We start from the raw sequence: 6,957 nt of genomic DNA on the forward strand, positions 1-6,957 counted from the left end.
AAGATGAAGAGGCTGGTCTAAATGAGCTCTCAATCTCCTTGGGAATCGTCCCAATTCAGTAACAAGGCTCAGTTTGTACAGTTAGAAGTCTCCGGGTTTTCACAGAACACTGCTCGGGGTAGTCAGCTTTCAATTGTCTGCATGAAGATGACAGCCCGGTCAGTTAAAGAGGAAGGGCTTTTTGGATGCTGGGGTTTCTATAGAGAGACTCACCATAACTCATGGGCCAACAGTCAAGTGGAAGGAATCAGTTCACAATATGCAAAGGCTGCCTGTCTTCCTCCAGTTTCATATAGGACCAGGATCCATGGGAAAGGAGTCAGCACAACTGTAATTCCTAAATTCAAACAAATTCTTTTGTTCTCCTTCCGTGGAAATTGGTCATTTGACTTTTCTGTCTGTTTTTGTTTTGTATTTTGGGTCAGGGTCCCATGGAGCCCAGGCTGGCCTCAATTCATTGGGCAGCCAAAGCTGATTGTCCTGCCTCCACTTCCAAGTGCTGGGGTTACAGGTATATGCCACCATGCCCCATCGGGAGATCATTTGAACTAAGACCACGCCAGTTCTTCCTAAGTCTGCCTTAGTATTACTTACCAGAGAAAAGTGGTATTTCCTGTGGAAGCCTCAGAATATGTTCTGATGGCCTCAGTCTGTCCCTAAACTCTAGGAGAACCAGGCTGCTCTCAAAGGCACTGATCATTTTTGGTTGGATGTAAGGTTTCTGGCACTGAAGACAAGACCTCTGAAATGTACTTACAGTTGCTTTCCTGAAGAGAGAAAGAGGCAGTTCAAAGTCCAGTTTTATGTTAGTGATTATGTTAGTAAGTTAAGTGCCTGTCCTAAAGGGGAAGGGCCCGCGAGCAGGTGAGGCAGGGAAGGCAAACAGGTTGTTTCCACGTCAGGCGCTTTTTTATCTGCCTAACTGGGGAATAGGTATGGGAAGGACAATTAGTTAAAAGTCGTTAGGAATTGCTTAGGATGAACGTCAACCCACAATTTACTCTCCTCTGCCCTGTTATATTCTCTGTTGAAGTTGGTGGTAGTCGTGTGTGTGTGCTTATATGTGTGTGTGATGTGTATGTGTGTACACATGTGAGTGTGTGGGGTGTGTGTGTGTGTGTGTGTGTGTGTGTGTGTGTGTGTGTGCAGATGTGCATATGAGAGGTCAAAGGACAACCCTAGGTTTTCCACCTTGTTTGAAGCACATCTTTTGTTCCCCACTTCATATATACATCAGGCCAGCTGACCTGTAAGGCCTGTAAGGCTTCCAGGATTCCTCTGCCTACCATCTTGAACCATGCATCCTGGGATTACAGATGCATGCTACTTTATTTGGCCCTGCATAGGTCCTGTAATCCTACATAGCAATCTGAACTTTGCATACTTGAGTAGCGGCTCTTATCCACTGAGCCATCTAGTCTCTGCCCCATTAAATTCTTGATAGAAAAATAAAATGAACACAGGTGCTTTTCGTTTTTGTTCAAATGAACCATTTCACTAACCATAAGCTGTTAGCCAATAGAAGAGTTTGTTGCATTTACTTTATAGTTTTAAGCATATCAGTTCATGCACACATGTTCTACCTGTACTCTTCCTCAACTGAACTGGTATTTCAAGGATTTTTGAGTGTTTGGAAAAAAGAACATAGGGAAATGTGAAGCAAAATCAGAAATATTTGCACAGTTTTAAGCATTCTAATCGTTCACCTCTACATTCTTCCACACAACTCTTTCCTGAGGTAGTGGTCATTTGCAATCGTTTATAAAAGTTATGGGATGTGGAATGCAAGACTTACTCAAAACAAAGTTGTTCTGACTGGGAAGAGAGCTGAAGCCCAGCCTCCCTTGAGGAACCTGAGTCCTGGTAAGGTACCACATAGAGATGTGGTTGAGACTCTTCCTGGACTCAGCAAAGTGGGCCTGTGCTTGTTCATGCCTGGTGTATATATCCACAAGTTCAGTGACGGCAGGGCAAGGGACAAAGGGTTGTTTATCTTTCATGTCAGTCAAGTTTGGTGGAAACAGATGGGTATATCTCTGAAGCTTGTCATTACTGTGGGTATTAATTACTTTTCTATTGCTCAGAAAAAACACTATGACCAAGGCAACTTTTAAAAGGAAGGGTTTATATGGGCTTAGGGTCCCAGAGGGATAAGAGTCATCCTGGCATCAAGTAATAGGTGTGACAGCAGGAGAGAAAGCTGAGCACTCACATCTTCAAGCACAAGTGTGAAACAAAGAGAAAACTGGAAATGGCAAGAGCCTTGAAATTGTCAAAGCCACCTTCAGTGACATACTTCTCCAACAAGCCACACCTTCTGAACCTCCCCAAACAGTGCCACCAAAGCCACCTTCAGTGACATACTTCTCCAACAAGCCACACCTTCTGAACCTCCCCAAACAGTGCCACCAAAGCCACCTTCAGTGACATATTTTTCCAACAAGCCACGCCTCCTAGACCTCCCCAAACAGTTAGTATGTAATGTCATGAAATTTTTAATAAAAAAGAAAAGTATTTTAATGTTACAAACACCCATGGATACTGTGTACATGAGTTACTGTCACACATGGCTTGTGCCTAGTGAATACTCACCAAATAAATGAGTGAGCATTGCTACTAATTTGTACTTCATGAGGTATTATTATTATTATTATTAAGTAATTCAATTTCTGCAGGTGTTCAAATAATGCAAAAGGCTTTGAACTATAAGGCGATGGCTAAGACTACACGTGGGCCTCGTAAGTATTGAGTAAAAACAATAATGACTGACCAAATCTAATCAGCAGTGTTCCCTCAACCCAAGTCTCCTTGAGTTGCCACACATTCTGTTTCGGGACTCTAGACCAACCTGACTTGGTCTTACTGTGTGGTATGTACCACTCAATGCAGCTGTGCGTTGTTCCACAAGGTGGCTAGCCACCTACCTGGTAATCTGTAGATGGGGGTTGGGGTCTCAGCTAGCCTCCTCCTCTTACCGTCAGACCTCCAGTTCTCCCACAGACCCAGAGCACACATCAGGGAAGAGAATGGAGCAATATGCCCTCCGCTAAGTTGGATAATTCTCTCTCAAGCAGCTAATAAGCACAATAGGAGGATTGGCTGGGCCCCATCACACCCATTCCTGTGGTCCTTCCTCCAAAAGCGCCCTGGGCCACTTAGGTATCAACAAGCACTTGGAATAAAGCAAACAAGATAACAGACCTATTAATTATTGTATGGCACAGAAAATGGCAGAATAAATGCAGACAGCTCCTCGGCAAGGGTGAAAAACATTTTCTGAACATTCAGCTTACAAATATGCATAAGCCGACTAGTGGCAGGCACATGGGGTGTAAGTAAACAAACAGAAATCTCTGCCCTCACAGGACATGGTGTCACATTCACCCATTCATCAGAGTCACAGCTTCAGAAAAAAAAGGCATGTAGGAGTCTAAAGGTTGACATTAGAAGCCATGCCACATGGGAGTCTGAAGGTTGACTGCATGGCTTAGCCTCCAGTAACTCTGCCACCCCTGGGCTGACTTCCTCGATTACCTTGACTCCTTCGTTACTTCCCATTGATCAATATTGTTTTGTAGTTTGAACTTGTCTTTCTATTGCTGCCCAAGCCATCCTCTCACCCCAGCCCCCCGAGTAGCTGGCTACCAATGTGCCTGGCTAGATATTTTATTAGGCACCCGTCTCAATGTGTGCTCAGCTTCCTTTACATCCTTCTCAGCAAGGGTTGTCAGATGGTCAAACAAAACATCCAGGTTAAAAGGGAGCAAGTTTCATATCCGGGAGGCAGGAGGCCAGGGCCATCCTTTCTCTGCTTTAGTTACAGAGATGAAATGAGGAATTATAGATTAGAAGGAAGCTCTTTGGCCACACACGTGCTCTAGGCAAGAACTGTAACTAAAATAGACAAAATAAAGGCAGCTGAGGAGTCCTTCAGTTTTAAAACACAGGGAAGTCCACCAGCCAATGAACCCTGTCCACACACGATGAGGTTGAATCAGAATTTTAGTCCCTTGTGATTTTTTTCCAAGTTTATTTTATTGTAGTAAGATCATTTAACAAGAGGTATGCACTTGTAACAGGTTTGTAAGTATGTGAGACAATAATGCTGTCTGTAGCTATACATGCTTAACAGCTCCACAAAACTAACTCGTCCTGCATCTGAAAGTTTTTAACTTTGTTTTGGTGGTGATAGTGATGGTGGTCTGTGCATGTGTGTGCGCGGGTGCACATGTGTGAGTGTGCAGAGACCAGAGGTACATATCAAGTGTCTTTCTAGGCTGCTCTCCACCTTATTCTTTGAGACAGAGTCTCTCACTGAACCTAGAACCCATAGATTAGCTAAACTGGCTAGTTAATGAGTCCTCGGGATCCTCCTGTCTCCACTAGTGTTACAGACATGCACTGTGGTGCCCAGGTCTTATGTGGGTACCTAGAATTTGAATTCAGATCCTTGTGCTCACAAAGCCAACAGTTTATTGTCTGAGTCAGATCCCTAGTTCCTATATCTGTTGATTAGCTGTGCTCCCTGTCCACCCTCGCTCCAGCACCTGGTAGCCATATTCAGTTCTCTCCTTCCGTGTTTGACTATTTAAATTCTTTTTCTTTCTTTCTTTCTTTCTTTCTTTCTTTCTTTCTTTCTTTCTTTCTTTCTTTCTTTCTTTCTTTCTTTCTTTCTTTCTTTTTTTCCTTCCTTCTTTCTTTTCTTTCTTCCTTCCTTCCTTCCTTCCTTCCTTCCTTCCTTCCTTTCTCTCTCTCTCTCTCTCTCTCTCTCTCTCTCTCTCTCTCTCTCTCTTTCTCTCTTTTTTCCTTTCTTTTTTTTTCTTTGGTTTTTTGAGACAGGGTTTCTCTATGTAGTTTTGGTGCCTGTCCTGGATCTCACTGTGTAGACCAGGCTGGCCTCAAACTCACAGAGATCTGCCTGGCTCTGCCTCCCGCGTGTTGGGATTAAAGGTGTGCGCCACCACTGCCCGCCTACTATTTAAATTCTTAAAAGAACTAGAATCCGGACAAATTGGTCACTCCATGAATGGGCTTGTTTCATGTGCCATTGTGTCCACCAGGTTTATTCATTTGATCTCCAATTCCCTGTGGGGTATGTGTGTGTATGTGTATGTGTGTGTGTTAGAAACCAGCCTGTAGCATTGTGTGTGTGTGTGTGTGTGTGTGTGTGTGTGTGTGTGTGTGTGTTAGAAACCAGTCCAAAGCTTTGTGTGTGTGCATGTGTGTGTGTGTGTGTGTGTGTGTGTGTGTGTGTGTGTGTGTGTTAGAAACCAGTCCGAAGCATTGTGTGTGTGTGTTAGAAACCAGCATGCAGCATTGTGTGTGTTAGAAACCAGCCTGCAACATTGTGTGTGTGTGTGTGTGTGTGTGTGTGTAACCAGCCTGTAGCATTCTGAGAACTAAGGAGTTGGGAGTTGTTGTGATGACCAGTGTTTCCTTGCAGCCTAATTAGTTTGTCTTCACTCAAAGTCCTTCTGGCTTACTCCTTTCAAAGTATGAACTGAAGAAAACCGAAGTGATTCCCCTCAGTGGATGGGAAATTAAAATGTCAGATTAGAAACGTTGGTAGAAGGCCCTACAGAAGGGTTACATGGTTACACAGGCAAAGCCATATCAGGACACAGTATATAACACAGAAAATATATGAAACCATTGTAACATATAAAGTCACAATTAAGGCAAGCATTTATCACCTAGGGAAATAGTCGTAATGAATGGCTGCGTGGGAAAAGTGTGAGCTACAAAGTATAATGTGTATTTTTATGAATACAAAGTCCCAAACCTCTTCATATAACTTCCATCTCTAAAAATGTTCCAGCTGTGAAATGCAGGTGGCGAGATCATAAACCAGAGTGCAAAGTGCAGAGCCCTTTCAAAGCAAGGCTCTGAAGGCGGCTTTTCCAAAGGCTTTCGGTCCAAATGAGCTGAGTAAGCTTGTTTGGGTTTTATGATTTTACTTCTAATCTTTATCTGTGTGACTTGTGGGTACTCTGGCTAAACTGGGAGATGGGTGGTAAGCCCTTGGGAGGAAGGTATATTCCCGGTGCTGGGGTAACACTCTGGTGGGAACTGAAGAGGCTCAGCAGGGCCGGGAAGAACATGACCGTCAGAGGGCAACTTCCAGAGTGCATTCTTCCGCCTTGCTTTGAGGCAGGGTCTCTTATTTCTGCTCCTCTGCTCTGTTCTCCAGGCTATCTGGCCCACAAGCTTCTGGAACAGTCTCCTGTCTCCACCTCCTACCTCACCCTGAGAGTGCCAGCACTACAGATGCTCACTACCACATCTGCTTTGTACAGGTTCCAGGGATCAAATACAGGACATCAGCTCTCACAGCATGTGCTCTACCCACTGAGCCATCTCTCTGTCCCATGTTCTGTTTTGAGATGTTTATTTAAAATTCAACACCAAAGTATTACATCAAACCATAATTCTTAAAATCACCCATGTGCTGGATATTGAGGTGGTTTTGTTACTTGATATTATAAATGATGCTGGTTTTCAAAAGCCTGTGCATCTATCTGCTTGGGAAATGAGGCAGTGACCATAAGTATGGTGTTTAACTGTAAAAGCAGCCTGGCCCTAGAGTAATAAGGACAGAAAGCAGAAGGCCATGCCTGGAGCTCTGTGCTTGCCAGCATTAGAGGCAGATCAGAGCAGGCAGCAAACCTGGAAATTCAGGGTGTGGGGTGGAGGACTTGTTTATTAGTAAAGCAGTGAGAACGGAAACCTCTGAGCATGTTTGTAAAGTCACACTGGGAACCTAAGTAGGAGCAGGGTGTCATTTCTACTGGGTGACTCTAAGCCGGTGTGTCTTCTCTCTACATGCACACACTCACAGAAAAGGACATCGCTGGGAAGAAAGTTGGGAGCTTGTGATTTTAGACCTGTAGGATGAGTCGGTGCTTTGCCCTAACTCTCAGCAGTTTCTGGTGTTTCTTGACCACTTGAAGACGCAGT

This window comes from Peromyscus californicus, unplaced genomic scaffold (genome assembly GCF_007827085.1).
Source record: "Peromyscus californicus insignis strain IS unplaced genomic scaffold, ASM782708v3 Scaffold_11__1_contigs__length_118956290, whole genome shotgun sequence".
Lineage (NCBI taxonomy): Eukaryota > Metazoa > Chordata > Mammalia > Rodentia > Cricetidae > Peromyscus > Peromyscus californicus.